Raw genomic sequence first — 15,799 nt, 5'->3', positions numbered from 1 at the left:
GCCAACCACCCCGAGAGTGTAGTGGGTGCTTTTTATGTGCCAGGTGAGGCTGGCAGTGGCCATGATCGGTTGGTGCTTTTTACATGCCACCAGCACGGAAGCCAGTCAAGGTGGTGCTGGCATCGGCCACGTTCGGATGGTGCTTTTTACGTGCCACCGGCACAGGTATCACAACTACAATTTCCATTTGATTTTTATTTTGATGTTGATGTACTTGACTCAATAGATCTCAAGCACAGTGTCTCTAGTCAAACAAATTGAACTCAGTACCTTTTTTTTAATCTAGTATTTATTCTCTTGGTCTCTTTTGCTGAACCACTAAGTTACAGAGATGTAAACAAACCAACATCAGTTGTCAAGTTGTGGGAACAAATTCAAACACAAAGATACATGCACACATATAAATATATATACAACGAGATTCTACATAGTTTCTGCCTTCCAAATTCACTCACAAGGCATTGGTTGGCTTGAGGCTGTAGTAGAAGACACTTGCTCAAGATACCGCACAGTGGGACTGATCTTGAAGCCATGTGGTTGCAAAGTAAACTCCTTAACAACACAGCCATTCTGGACCAAATTCAGAATATCTAAAAGAAAAAAAAAATGTGTTGTAGGTGAACCTGAAATGGAAGTTTAAAAAGTGATGGTCAGTAGTTTTATGTGATTGGCAAACTGTAGTGATACTCAATTACAACCATCACATGATGTCAAGTTAAGGGCATGCGCGCGCGCATACACACACACACGGTGGGTTCTTTCAGTTTCTATCTATCAAATCCACTTGCAAGACATTGGTTAGCCCAGGGTTTTAGATCTTTGTCAAATGTGCCACACAGTGGGATTGAACCCAAAACTACATGGTTAGGAAGTGAGCTTGTTCACCATACAGCTGCACCTGTATTTATTATGAAATGTAAATGGTTCAGACTTTGGTCTAATGCAAAGTTCACTATAATTTTATTCTCTGGATGATGGCAAGCACTGAAATTTGTCTTATGTGCAAAATCATCTTTGCAAAGTATTTATGTGTATCCATGCATGTTACCATCTCTCAGATTTTTTTTTCAATTAAAAAAATCCAATTTCATCTTGAAAATCTTGTTTCATCCCATTACACAGTCGACCCATCATCAACTTGATTTTTTATTTTTTCAGCCTTGGTATTTCTATTTTGAGATAGATTTCATTGAAAGTTTTTTTTTTAGTAGATCAAGCAATATATGATACCATATATTATTGTACCTGAGTATGCTTAAATTTGGTGAATCCAATTTTGTCTTGAAAATCTTGTTTCATCCCATTATACAGTTGACCCATCATCAAGATGTTCCAACCACGGCCAACTAGAATCCTAGCTCATGGGTGATTTATCTACCATCTGCTAAAGGAACTGGAATTTGGTAGCTTCTGAAATCCAGTTTTCTTTAGAAGTAAAGGGGCAATGGTTTGGCAGTATTGGTAGATCAGGGGACAAAATATGTGGCATTTGTGTCTATTTATGTTCTGAATTCAAATCCTGCCAAGGTCACCTTTGCTGCTCTAACTTCAGGAGTCAATGAAATAAAGTACTAGTCAGCTACTGATGTCAGTAAGGTAAAGTACCAGTCATGTACTGGTGTCTATAACAAGGTATTAGTCAGATCCTGGTGTCAATGCAACTATAATAAAGAGCCATTCGGTACTAGAGTCAATAACATCGTCATTATCATCACCATTATCATCATCATCATTGGTATTACCAGGATCAGCATCTATCATTGTTATCATCATCACCATCATGAACATTATTGTTGTTGTCTCTTAAGTTCTTTTTTTATTTGTTTTGTGTTGGCCTGATTTGGATACTGTTCGATCAGCTAAAACCAACCAAACAAGTGTGTGTGTGTGGGCATATAATATATATATATATATTTCTTTTAGGTCTGCTCAGACAGACAGGCCTAGGGCTAAACAACAGCCATTACATGCAAACAGGTTTATTATAAGTGAGATTAATTGATTTAACTGATCAACTAGTCACAGGCATTCAAGACAACAAGGACTGTTTATTCATTTTATTTTAATGTCATCACTATCATTACTTCCACCACCACCACCACCACCATCATCATCGCCATCCTCCTCATCTGCCTTCTTGTCATCATCTCCGTTGTGTACCTACATCTTCACTATATCAGTTAATTAGGGTGTGTGTGTGTGTTATCCAGAATTTTAACCTTGTTAACAAAAGATACTGAACTTGAGCAATAATAACAATAATAATAATACTAATGATGATAATAATAATAATAATAATAATAATAATAAAAATAATAATAATAGTTTATTCTTTTATTGGCCACAAGGGCTCACATAAAATAACATTAAATGACATGCAACAACATAAAAGACAAAAACGGGATGATACAATGGGTTTTCTGCATGTAAACAAGATAAATAACAATTAAAATTGAACAAATTAAAAATCCCAATAGGGAAGGTGCTATAAGGTCCTTGTGGAAAACTCCAGAAAAGCCACAGGTGCCTAATCAACAGGGCAAGAGCCCTTCTCCTTTAATTCCCATTTGTTTTTAGATGCATGCTCAGACTTGGTCCTTTCACACTGGCCATTCTTCCAACATTCAACAAACTTGCTACAAGGCAACACTTCCCTCTCCACCCTCACTTTCCTCTTCAAGTGAAACTTGAAAAAGATGATGAGGGTTTGACCAAAGAGGAAAGAGTCTTTAGCCCTTTCAAACAGGTCCACCATACTACCTCTTTTGCTACAGCCACTAGGCAAATAAAAATTACCTGTCCCTCTTGGCCAAAGGAGAGTAGCCGGGCAATTCTCAATGGATTCAGCTGATAGCCAGATCCATCCTACATGCAACAGCAGGTATTTGACATAAACCCACAGGTCAGCAATACTCAGGCACTGGACTAGGGCATGCAGAACAATAATAATAATGCTTGTAACAAAGATTCTTCTATAGTAGCCTCCCTCTTTTTTACCTACTCCCCCTAATCCTTATGTTATCTACCTCTCTTCTTCGCACATCTTGGTCATGCTGATTTGAAAGCATGAAGCCACTGCAAGATGAAGAGCCCTCTTTAGTTTTGATAAGGACATGGTGTTGATTCCATGATAGAATGCACTCCGTACACTCTGTTAAGGAGTTGGTTTTAGAAAGGGCATCTAGTCATAGAAATTTTGCCAGTTGGAACATACAAGTGGCCGCAACTCCAATAAGAATTGTCTGAGGTCATGATAACCATGACAACCCATCCTACCAATGCTTGCATGGAAAGCAGATGTAAAGAGATGATGATGATAATCATATTCATACTTGTCTCGTGATTGCTAGCTTTTATATTGATGTGCCCAAATGGTTAAGAAGCTCTCTTCTACAGTGGCCTCTACAATAGCCTACTGTCTGGCTTGAGGGATATTTAACCCTTTATTATTAATTTATTACCAAATTTCTATTGAAATACACTGCCTTTGTTTCAATAAATTTAGAAAATAATGAAAGAATTTGGAAAAATAACTTTGCCATTATTAAGCTGGTGTTTGGAATAGGAATTTATATGAAATTTTAATGGACAGCTTTAATTTAAATCATTTTAAAACAGGAAATTTCTATCATAGGACCAGGGGCCGTCTTTGGTGGGTTGGTATTGCAAGGGTGAACCACCGATCCTGACAGATTTATTCTTTCACTGGTTGTCTACCTAAAGTAAGCAATATTGATGGATCTAGTCTCTCCTCTCCAAGTTATACTCACAGAAAGAGTTGAAGATTAAACTTGGCCTGGCAAGCAATACTGATGTGTGCAGCAGCGAGTTGTTTCTCTGTCCTGTTGTCAGTACTGCCTTAACCCTTTAGCATTTAAACTGGCCAAATCTGGCCAAAATATTCTACTCATTTTATGTTCAAACTGACTATATTCAGCTTCTCAGACATAGCCTGCAATGTCATTCTAAAAATAAATGATCACATCATTGAAATCTCAAAGCTACGAGATAATGCATGATTATTTCAAAACAATGGGAATAAATAAGTGTTACATTTGACGCAGTAATCTGAATGCTAAAGGGTTAAGAAAGGGCAGTCACCAGGAGTACCAGTGCTAATTTGTGTCTGCTGTGGTTTGCTGTTAATAAATAAATGCTACAAACCCAGCTGCTTTACATTGCCATGGACCCATCAAGTACAGAGTGCTGAAGACAAAACCTCCTGTACATTACATGGTCATTGGTGTGGTGCTAGTGAAGTTAAACAGGTGGTAATGGTCTCTTCATGTAGGCAACGTTTTGACATTTTGTTTTCAGTTACGTCCATAATTTGGATCAGTGCAAACTTTGAGCTTGATGCTGAAACATTTATAAACCTGTAAAATGTGGAGAGATTTTTTTTTTACCGCCGCCACCCATTGTATTTGGTGATGTGGTCATATATCTATGTAGATGGTATCATATACAATTCTGCACTCTGTGGTGATACAGACACTACAGATGATGATTGCTCTTTAGAATTATGGCGCTTACAACCTCTTTTCTGTCTCCTCCTCTTTTTCCTCTTACATCTCATATCTCATAAACTGGCTACTTTCTCTTTTGTCATGAGTAACGTGTGTGTGTGGGGGGTGGGTGGAAGGAAGAATGTCAAACAAAGGAGTGTTGTGTGTGTGTAAGGAGGAGAGAGAATAGTATATATAAGTAGTGGTGTGTGAGAAATACCTGGAATGTTGCCAGGACCAGGCATCTACGTAGTACTATCTCTTAGATCATTCATTTTACATACTCACACATGCTCCGATACACACATATACACATATGTATTTGTGTGTGTGACTCTGTGTGCTTATAGGTATATATATGTACACACACACACACACACACACACACACAACTATATAGTTTGCTATTTCTTTTTGAGAACTGGCCTGTATCATATTACACACCAGCGAATCACATTGGGTGTTGTTAGATTGGCACTAAAGTCTTTGTGGTGAATTCAGCTGATTCTACCACTTATCAATATTTACTATACAGGTAATAAATCTGCTAATTAGACCCCACATGTCTTGGAGGGCCTATAAAGGCTAATGACACCATAAACATTCTTTGCACTGACATGTCAAAAGTAAAGTAGATAACTTATGCGCGCGCACGTGTGTGTGTGTGCCTGCACGTATGTTTGTATGTGCGTGTGTGTGTATATATATAATCATCATCATTTAACGTCCGCTTTCCATGCTAGCATGGGTTGGACGATTTGACTGAGGTCTGGTGAACCAGACTCCGATCTGATCTGGCAGAGTTTCTACAGCTGGATGCCCTTCCTAACGCCAACCACTCCGAGAGTGTAGTGGGTGCTTTTACGTGCCACCGGCACGAGGGCCAGTTTAGTAGTACTGGCAACGGCCACGCCCAAATGGTGCTTTTTATGTGCCACTGGCACGAGGGCCAGTTTGGTAGTACTTGCAATGGCCACGCCCAAATGGTGCTTTTTATGTGCCACCTGCACAGGAGCTAGTCCAGCGGCACTGGCGATGACCTCACTCAAATGTTTCACGTGCCACCAGCGCAAGTGCTAGTAAGGCGACACGGTAACAATCATGCTCGAATGGTGTGTTTAACGTGCCATCAGCACGAAGGCCAGCTTAGCGCTCCATATATATATAAAAAATAATTATGCTGATGATTTTCTCTGTGTGTTTTATATAGGTGTGTGTGTGGCTCTGTCTCTTAAGTTTGCTTCTCAACCACATAGATTCAGGTTCAATCTCACTGCATGGTATCTTGGGCCAACTGTTTTTCTGTTATAGACCTAAGCCAACCAAAGCCTTCTGAGAGTATTGGGTAAATGGAAACTGTAAGAAGCCTGTCATATCTATTTATCAATATGTGCGTGTGTCCTTGTGTGTTTGAGTTTGTCTCCTTGTTTTGTCACTGCAATAGTTATGAATGAACGTCAATATCTTACATGTGTTATCGTTCAATGAGTCTTCTTTGAAAACCTGTCTGGTTATGAGGAAACATTATGAGGAAATGTTGATGAAGGTGAGAGTTGATGACAGGAAGCACATTTGTGTCAAACTCTGTCAACCCATGCAAGCATGGAAGAAAGAATTTTAACATCTGTCCATTGTCTTAATAATGATGATGATGAATATATGTGTGTGTGTATATGTGTGTGTATTCTCATCACATAATGTCTGCCTGGAAGACTGTGTAGTACCCCAATGTCTGTTTTGACATGGTTTTTGTGGCTGGGAGCCCTTCTTAATGTCAACCACTTTATGGCAACAAGTTGTGAGGTCACTTACATATATATATATATATTATATATATATATATTATATATATATATATATAATCATAGGCACAGGTGTGTCTGTCTAATTAAGAAGCTTGCTTCCCCCTCATGTGGTCTTGTCTTCATCTTGGTCAGGTGTCTTCTATAGCCTTATGCCAACCAAAGCCTTCTGAGTAGATTTGATTGGCAGGTAATCAAAGAAATCTGTCTTGTGTTTGTGTCAGTGTGTGTATGTATATATATATTTATATGTATGTATGTATGTATCTACCCTTTTTCTGATATCATGTGGTGGATGTAAAGTGAGTAGCTTTCATACAAGTGATGTTTGTTTCCAATGGGAAAATTGATCTGGCTTGGAAGCTGGTGAGGTTTTCCAATGAAAGGGGCATCCATCCAAACAAATTCTGTCTGATCCATAACAAACACGGAGAAGTGAAATTTAAATGATGATGATACACAGTACCTAAGTAAACATGTTTATGTCTAGATATATATATAGTCATGCTTGATACATACGTAGACACACATACACGTGTGTGTATGTATGAAAGTGTGTGAAGTAGCTACTATATGATGTCAGTGATCGTAGCACTGTTTCTTATGAAGTGTGGTGTTATTTTTATTGGAGATAAGGGGGACAGTGGAGGAAAGAGATTACACGTGCACACTCTCATACATACATACACGTGCACACTCTCATACATACACACATACAAACAAACAATTGATTTCCCCCTACCTCTTACTCCACATATTTTTGATATTTATTTCATCATGTCCTGGATTTATGTGACACAAAGACTTCCATTGTGTGCTGAAAGTCTATCTTTTCTCCATACTCCCCACCCCCCACCACCGCCACTCTTCATCTCTAGTTTGTTGTAAGGCAAATATGACGCCCCTTCCCCCTTTGCCTTCTTTTAGTTTACATCACAACCATGAGATACTGTGTTCAAACCCAATGCGTGGTACCTTGGGGCAAACTGTCTCCTACCTGCCTCCTGTGGCCTTGGGCTGAGCAGTATGTTGTGGCATTTGGTGATGGAAACTGTACAGAAACCCGTGTGTGTGCGTGTGTGTATACATGTGTTTTTATATATATTTGTGTATATATATATATATATGTATGCATGTGTATACATATATGTATGTATGTTTATGTATGCATGTGTACATATTTGTATGTGTATGTATGCATGTGTACATATATGTATGTGTATGTATGCATGTGTACATATATGTATGTGTATATGTATGCATGTGTGTACATATATGTATGTATGTATATGTATGCATGTGTGTACATATATGTATGTATGTGTGTGTGTACATATATGTATGTATGTGTATGTATGTGTGTGTGTACATATATCTATATACGTGTGTGTGTGTATGCTGTTATCCTCCATATTTATGACCTTATGCTTATGTCAAAATGGAATATGATATATATTCCTCTTGAGAACAGAGCAGAATTTTGGAAGTGCCAGTGTATTGAATCTACACCCAGTGTATGATTGGTCCTTGTTTTAACATGTAAGCTATGAAGTGATGAATGACAAACTTGGTCCTTGCAGGATTTGAACTCAGAACATAGAAATACAAATTGATGTGCTGTCTCTTCAATTGCTCAGTAAAACACTCCAACCTCTGGTCCAGAGAACTGCTTTACCCCCCCACCCCTCTCTTTTCTACTGCTACTATAATCGCTTTTGCTCATTGGGATCAGCTTGTACTATGACACCACCACTCAAACCCACCCATCTCACTCATTTCTCCCCCCCCCCCTCATTCAAAATATGTCACTCTCCCTTCTCCTACCTTCATGCCATGCAGGCCTCTCATTAACCATTATTCTTAATCCTTCCTTGACAGAGCATCACCATTTTTGAATTCCTGGTCTCATGATTTTATTTATTTTTTTCCTGTAGTCATTTAAGGAGAACACCGGCCACATTGATGTCACTGGTCTCGATGGACCTGCAAAGATCATAAGCACTGACCCTCATTCAGATAAAACCCTTTAAAATGAAATACCTCAATATTTACTGCTGAGTTTTTGAGATTTACTCCGTGTGTCTTCCTTTAACCTTCTTAATCTTGTGGCCTAATAAACATCAGGAAACATAGAATCTATGTACCAAATGAAAGGGGTAACCTAGTAGAATCTTTTGCACATCGGACAAAATGCTTTGTGACATGTCTTTTGATTCATTACATTCTGTGTTCAAATTCTGCTGAGGTCAACTTTGCCTTTCATCTCTTCAGGGTCAATAAAATAAAGTACCTATTTCTTTACTACCCACAAGGGGCTAAACACAGAGAGGACGAACAAGGACAGACACATGGATTAAGTCGATTATATCGACCCCAGTGCGTAACTGGTACTTATTTAATCGACCCTGAAAGGATGAAAGGCAAAGTTGACCTCGGTGGAATTTGAACTCAGAACGTAACGGCAGACGAAATACTGCTAAGCATTTTGCCCTGCGCGCTAACGTTTCTGCCAGTCATATATTGGGGTTAATGCAATCAACTCGCAACCTTCCCTCAAAATTTCTGGCTTTCAACCCCACAACTGTCTAGTGTCCTGTTCAGAGGAATAATCTGATCTTGGGTCACTTATTGGTCACTTATATGCCATGGAAATTAGGTAACCAGCCTTATGAGTCCTCAGATTTGTGCTCTCCACCCAAAGAAACAATAAAAAAAATCCTGTATGAAATAACACTATTTCCCGATAATGGTCTTTTTAGGGTGTGCCATAATTCACATGGTGCCATCCCCAGACTGGAAAATGTTATATTAGATATATTGTTGTCCTTATTGTTATTTCTGCTAATTACCAGTTTTTTTTACACATATTTTATTGATGTTACAGGATATATTTAACATAGTTTTGTATAATTAATATAATTATATATAATTTATAAGCATATGACATAATTATAGCTACATTGTTAAGATGCTTGCTTTGAAACCATATGTTTCTGAGTTCAGTCCCGGTATTCTGCACCTTGGGCAAGTATCTTTTACTATTGCCTTGTGTGTGAATTTGGAGGTAAACTCGTGGGAAGCTCATCATGTGTGTCTGTGTGTGTGTGTATGCAGAAGTGGTTCAAGTCATGTTGCATTATGTGAAATGGTAACTTAGCCATTTGATGAATAACCACTACACTTTAACAATGGGGTCGATGCACTTGATGAAAGATCCTTGAGAATGAAGCCCCAACCTCATTGCAGGTCAACATCTGAGACTAACAAAAGAATAACAACATTGTAATAATATCATATTATAATAAATATAATTACTAGGTCGTTATGTATTTGATTTGCAGAATCAATATCAATTATTTCAAAAATACATAAATGGCAGACTAGCAGAGACAGAATGTTTTAAGCTTTTCTTTCCTGTCTGGCCTATTGTCATCCTACTTTCTGTTATTGTTATAAGATCCACCTTCCATCACAAATTACAGTGTGTCATCATTATCATTAACCACCATCGTTGTGTTTTTAACATTCTCTTGTTCCATTTTCCATGCTTGCATGGATCAGACAGAACTTATTGAGGGGCAGATTTTGCATGCCTGGATACTCTTCCTATCACCAACTCTCACTTGTTTCCCCAAGAAAGGTAACAATTCTCCATGGCCTGACATGTTTTTGCATAATATTGGAAATGAATGACATTGCTTGTGTGTCAGTGACACTCATTTGCAACTATCACCATGTGATGTTAAGACAAGGAGAGACAAGCATACGTGCAGAGAGAGAGAGAGGGGGGGCTTCTTTCAGTTTCCATCTACCAGATTCATTCACAAAACTTTGGTCAGCCCAGGACTATACCCAAGTTGCTGCACAGTTGGATTGAACCAAAGATGACATAGTTGGGAAGCAAACTTCTTAACCATACAGCCACACGTGTGCCTATTTTGAAGAAAATCCCTGCTTAGTTTAGCTCAGTGTAGTTACTTTTGGCTATCTTACACTGATTTTAAATTCTAATTGTGATCAACTGTCCCTTTCAGTTATCTGGTGGTAGTAAAACGAGATACCAGTACTGTACTGGGGTTGATTCAGTCAACGTAACTCTTCTTTTCAGGTCTCAGATCTAATGTAGAACTTTACTGGAGTTGCAAAAATGCTTGTTGTTTGTTTGGCCCAGGGTTAGCCATGAGCAAACAGGACCATGATCAGAAGCATTCTGTCTGTGACTACCCTATCTTATTTCTAGACACAATACACCCAGCACTACATAATCCAATATACCTGGATATAATTTGAGGTAGATTTGGTTACTATTCCTTGCAAGTCTAACAAATCACTTAGAAGTTCTTTCATTGTTTAAAGCTAAAATTGTTGTGCTTAGAACCAGAGTTCTTAACTTGAAGAGATATTTTCAAGATTCCTGAGGGAAATATGTGGTTACCAGCAGGGAAATAGTTGTTATATTCAGAGATTATTTATCATTATTTTCCCTGTTTTTGTGAGATTTATTTTCCTCTATATTGATTTGAAGCTCTTAACCTGAAATTAACATTAATATGTTAATCATCATCATCATCATCGTTTAACGTCCACTTTCCATGCTAGCATGGGTTGGACGATTTTGACTGAGGGCTGGCGAACCAGATGGCTGCACCAGGCTCCAATCTTGATTTGGCTGAGTTTCTACAGCTGGATGCCCTTCCTAACGCCAACCACTCTGAGAGTGTAGTGGGTGCTTTTTACGTGTCACCAGCACAGGGGCCAGTCAGGCGGTACTGGCAATGACCTCGCTTGAATCTTTTTACACATGCCACCAGCACAGATGCCAATAAGGCGATGTTGGTAATGATCACGCTCAAATGGTGCCCTTTTACGTGCCACCGGCACGGAAGCCAGTTGGCTGCTCTGGCAATGATCACGCTCGGATGGTGCTTTTGGCACCCTACTAGCACGGGCACAAGTGCCAGTAAGGTGAACCTGGTAACGATCACACTCGAATGGTGCCTTTTATGTGCCACAAGATTATATTTTCTTATGTGAATGTGTGTGGGGGTGAAAGATAATGAACTGAAGAATTCGTTGTTTAACATGTCTTTCCATATTAGCATGGGTTTTGATTCAAGAAAGACTTTATGACTAGATGTTCTTCCTGTTGCTGACTTTTACTTGTTTTTCAAGTGAGGGATATTTTTATTCCACTCCACAAGTCAGTGAAAATGTAGATCTACTGGTTGTAATTTCAACATCAACACAACTTTGCACAAGTGGGTGACAAGCATGGAATGTAAACAGTTATATACATTTGCATGCACACACACATACATGTGTAAACACACATGCATGCATTTATGTATCAATATATTGTCAGCTTTGAAAATCTGTTTTCCATGCTGGCATGAGTTGGACAGTTTGATAAGATTTAGCAAACTAAAAGGTTGCCTTGAGCTCCAATGCCAGCTTTGGTGTGATTTTTACAGGTGAATGTGCTTCCTGGCACTAGTGTATGTCTGTATATATGTGTGTGTGTGTGTGTTGTACTTGTGTATGTCAGATGAATGAATGAAGAGTGCTTCATGCGTGTTCAGAATAAGGTTTTTTTTTGTCTTTTTGAAACTGAAAGTTTGTCCTATTGAATTTCTAATTACTGTGATTTTAAGGCACTGGAGTTCACAATGGTAGGAAACTTGAATTGCGAAATGAATTGCCATATAAAAAGCACCCAGTACACTCTGGAAAGTGGTTGGTGTTAGGAAGGGCATCCAGCTGTAGAAACCAGGCTAAAATGAACTACAGAACCTAGGGCAGTCCCTGACCATGCCAGCTCTTGTCAAGCTGGATATTAAATGAAGTGATGATGACTCTTAGTTTCAGTTTGAATAAAAAGAGAAAAATAAAGAAACTGGCTGGGGCTTCCTACTGTTTTCATCTACCAAATCTTTTCACATGATATTGGTTGACCTGTGGTATAGCAAAAGATACTAACCCAGGTTTCCGAGTGATGGTGACAGAGGTGGGGGAGAAATATAGCTGAAGATTAAGAAATGCTAGCCTAGAACTAAACATCAAAGTTAATTATCCTGAGTTCAAATTCTGCTGGAAGCCTTTATGTATCTATTTATTTTTATTTTAATTAGTGGGTTGTCATTCATGATATGTCACTTTTGTTGTCAAAGAAGGAATAATGATGTAAACAATGAAACATGTTTAAATCTTAAATCAGAACAATATTTTTGAAGCCAAAAGATTTTTACTGAGGTTATTATCCTTCTGTAATAATCTGCCATTTTTACAAAATTCTTTAAGGTTAAATGGTTACAAATTCAGCAGAAGAGCCTGTTATATCTTCCCTGTTATTAAATTTTGTTATTACTGATATCAAGCCAAAAGTCGTTTGGAAAGGTGATACTCTGTTGATGAAATGTCAGGTAAATATGAAGAATTCTACAACACTTCATTTTTTATAACTTTCTTAGCTTAGACCAGTATTTCTCAAGGTGAAGCATGGTGTGTGGCAGTGTTTTGGAGGGTTATGGGTTACTTTAGACTGAGGATGTGAGTAAGTAACAAGTGTGTGAAGCTTGCAATAAAGTATTAATTAAAATTTTGTTTTGAATTATAGCATCATCATCATCTACTATAAGCCCACACTAGCCAATGTCTTGTGAATGGGTTTGATAGAAACTGAAGGAAGCCTGGTATGTGTATATGTACACACACACACACACAGGGGCTGTGTGGTTGCAACACCGGGTTATAGTGCTAGTGCATGCATATACAGCTGCATGCGTGCGCACATGCATGCGAGTACTGTCCAAATCTCCGACCAATCACATACAGCTAGCTGGCATTCAATTGGCGTATCAAGTTTCGGGCATATTGATTGGGTTTTGGATAGAAAATTCACAAAAAAGTCACTTCCATTGATTTTTGAATGGCTTTGCGGGGTGACTGGGGAAATGTAAAGATGTGCACGACCACCCTTGGACGGTTTTAAATGACCATAGAAAGTGCGAGCCCTCTAACTGAAAAATTGTGGATTTCTATAAAGGACACACACACACATACACACAGACATTTTGCTGTTTATATATCATCATCATCTTCGTTTAGCGTCCGCTTTCCATGCTAGCATGGGTTGGACGGTTCAACTGGGGTCTGGGAAGCCCAAAGGCTGCACCAGGCCCAGTCTGATCTGGCAGTGTTTCTATGGCTGGATGCCCTTCCTAACGCCAACCACTCCGTGAGTGTAGCGGGTGCTTTTTACGTGCCAGACGAGGCTGGCAAACGGCCACAACCGGATGGTGCTTTTTACATGCCACCGGCACGGGGGCCAGGCGAGGCTGGCAACGGCCACAATATATATATTATATATATATATATATATATATATATATATAGTGTGTGTGTATGTCTGCTTGTCTTGACTTTGTGTGATAGCTGTACGCAAGTGTCACTGTCGTGCAAGCAGTGTCATTCATTTCTAATATTCTGCAAAAGCAAGTTTTGCCACTGGGAGATATTTCTGTCCATGGGAATAAAAAAAGGCATACAATTGTTGAAAAACCTACTGCTATAAATGATGACGATGATGATGAATTCTGTCAGTTTTGTTGTCAAACAGATGTCAGATCTCTGGTGGAAGAATATTTACACGGAGTCACCAAGTTCTTGTGAATATTTTTAAAAAAAGAAACAAACAAACAATAAGAGATGTCCAAGCTGAATGTTCCAGAACTGCATCTGTTTGGTGGAATTTAATTTGCTTGTTTCAGTTTGCTGATTAAATTAAAACAAGCTTGTGTCGGTAATCAATAGTTGGCACCAATCGTCTAACCAAAGTCTTCGATGTTTCATTCTTCAGTCTATTGTCTCTGTCTCTGCTTTATTTTACTACCACAATTGTAAACTATCATTTCAGATTTATTCTCAGTGTGTGTGTGTGTCTTTGTATGTTATATATTAAAGTATATTATGTGTGTGTGTATTTGTTCCTCTGTGTGTGTATGCCTTTGTATGTGTATGGTGTCAAAGTATGTATGTGTTTTTGTTCCTATCTGTGTGTATGTTGTATATATGTGTGAATAAATGTATGTGGGTGTTTGGATGTGTATATAATAAGGTGTATGTCTCTCTCTCTCTCTCTAATATGCATGTGTGTATGAAAATATTTATTCATTCCATTGTGTGTGGTGTCTTTGTACGGATGTGTGAATGAAACAATTTTATCGAACCACCTGTGTGTCAAAATGGCTGAGATAGTAAGGTCTGACAACTACTATTTTTAGCAAGTTGAGTGACTGCATAGAGTAGGTGTTTCCAAAAACTCTGCCACACCACGTTTGTGTAACGTATTCTACACAGGTGTGCCAAGAAAATTTAACCTAATGCACTACATTGATTGATGCATTTTTTTTATTTGTCATTAGACTGTGGCCATTGTGGGGCACCGTCTTGAAGAATTTTCAGTTGAATGAATCAGTCCCAGAACTTTTTTCTTAAGCCTGGTATCGATTCTATTGATGTATTCTATCAATGTATATATATTGTACATGATGGGCTTCTTTCAGGGTACTTCTAGCGAACAGTGGTCCCGGTGCGCACACTCACGCATCCACACTAGCTAGTCGTGAGTAGTCGATCCTACGACTTTTTAACCCTAAACCTAACCCTAACCTTAGTTTGTTTATAAAAATAATTTATTTACTTAGTTTAAAAAATTATTTACTTTGCGTTTTATTTCCTTTGTTCGAAAAATATTATTTAATTTTCTTTGATATGTATTCAGCCTTGAAATACAAACATATGCGCAAGTCGTTGTAGGATCGGCTACTTACGACTAGCTAGTGCGGATGCGCCGGGACCACTGTTTGCTAGTAGTACCTTCTTTCAGTTTCTGTCTACCAAATCAACTCACAAGGCTTTAGTCGGCCTGAGGCTATAGTAGAAAGCACTTGTCCAAGGTGCCATGCAATGAGACTGAACCTGGATCCATGTGGTTGGGAAGAAAGCTTTTTACCACACAGCTTTGTATTGAAGTGGAGTGTATGCATCGACTTCTGTTTTAAAACAATTTGATACTTTTTTTTTGTTGTTTTTGATACGATAAAACTTGATCAAAATCTGTTGATGATATGCCACAATAATATTTAGTGCCATATTCAGTAGGTTATGGCTAAAAAAAAAACATTAAAAAAGTCTGGCTTGGCTGCGTGGTTTAAGAAGCTCATTTTACAACCATGTGGTTTTGGGTTCACTTGGCAAGTGCCCTTCTACAATAGTAGCTGCTGACCACTGTCTTGTAAGTGAATTGATAGATGGAAAGTATTGGAGGCCATTGTGTGTGTATGTATGTATATATATATATATATGCACATATATATCTATATATATATATGTATAATATTTTGAATGACAATGGACCATAATAACTGTTGTAATTTAAACATCCATAGTCTGATATGACATTGTGGAATAAAATTCCTTTTTCAGATATCCCTA

At 38.3% G+C, this 15,799-nt stretch overlaps 1 protein-coding gene across 3 annotated transcripts in view; it reads left to right on the top strand.

Annotated features, from left to right (window-relative positions):
- Nucleotides 1–15,799, top strand: part of LOC115220875 — a 187,274-nt gene that overhangs the window by 49,493 nt on the left and 121,982 nt on the right. The window lies entirely within an intron of this gene.

The sequence above is a fragment of the Octopus sinensis genome, linkage group LG17 (genome assembly GCF_006345805.1).
Source record: "Octopus sinensis linkage group LG17, ASM634580v1, whole genome shotgun sequence".
Classification (NCBI taxonomy): Eukaryota; Metazoa; Mollusca; class Cephalopoda; order Octopoda; family Octopodidae; genus Octopus; species Octopus sinensis.
Note: the sequence above shows the minus strand (reverse complement) of the source record. Positions and strands in the feature narration are given on the sequence as shown.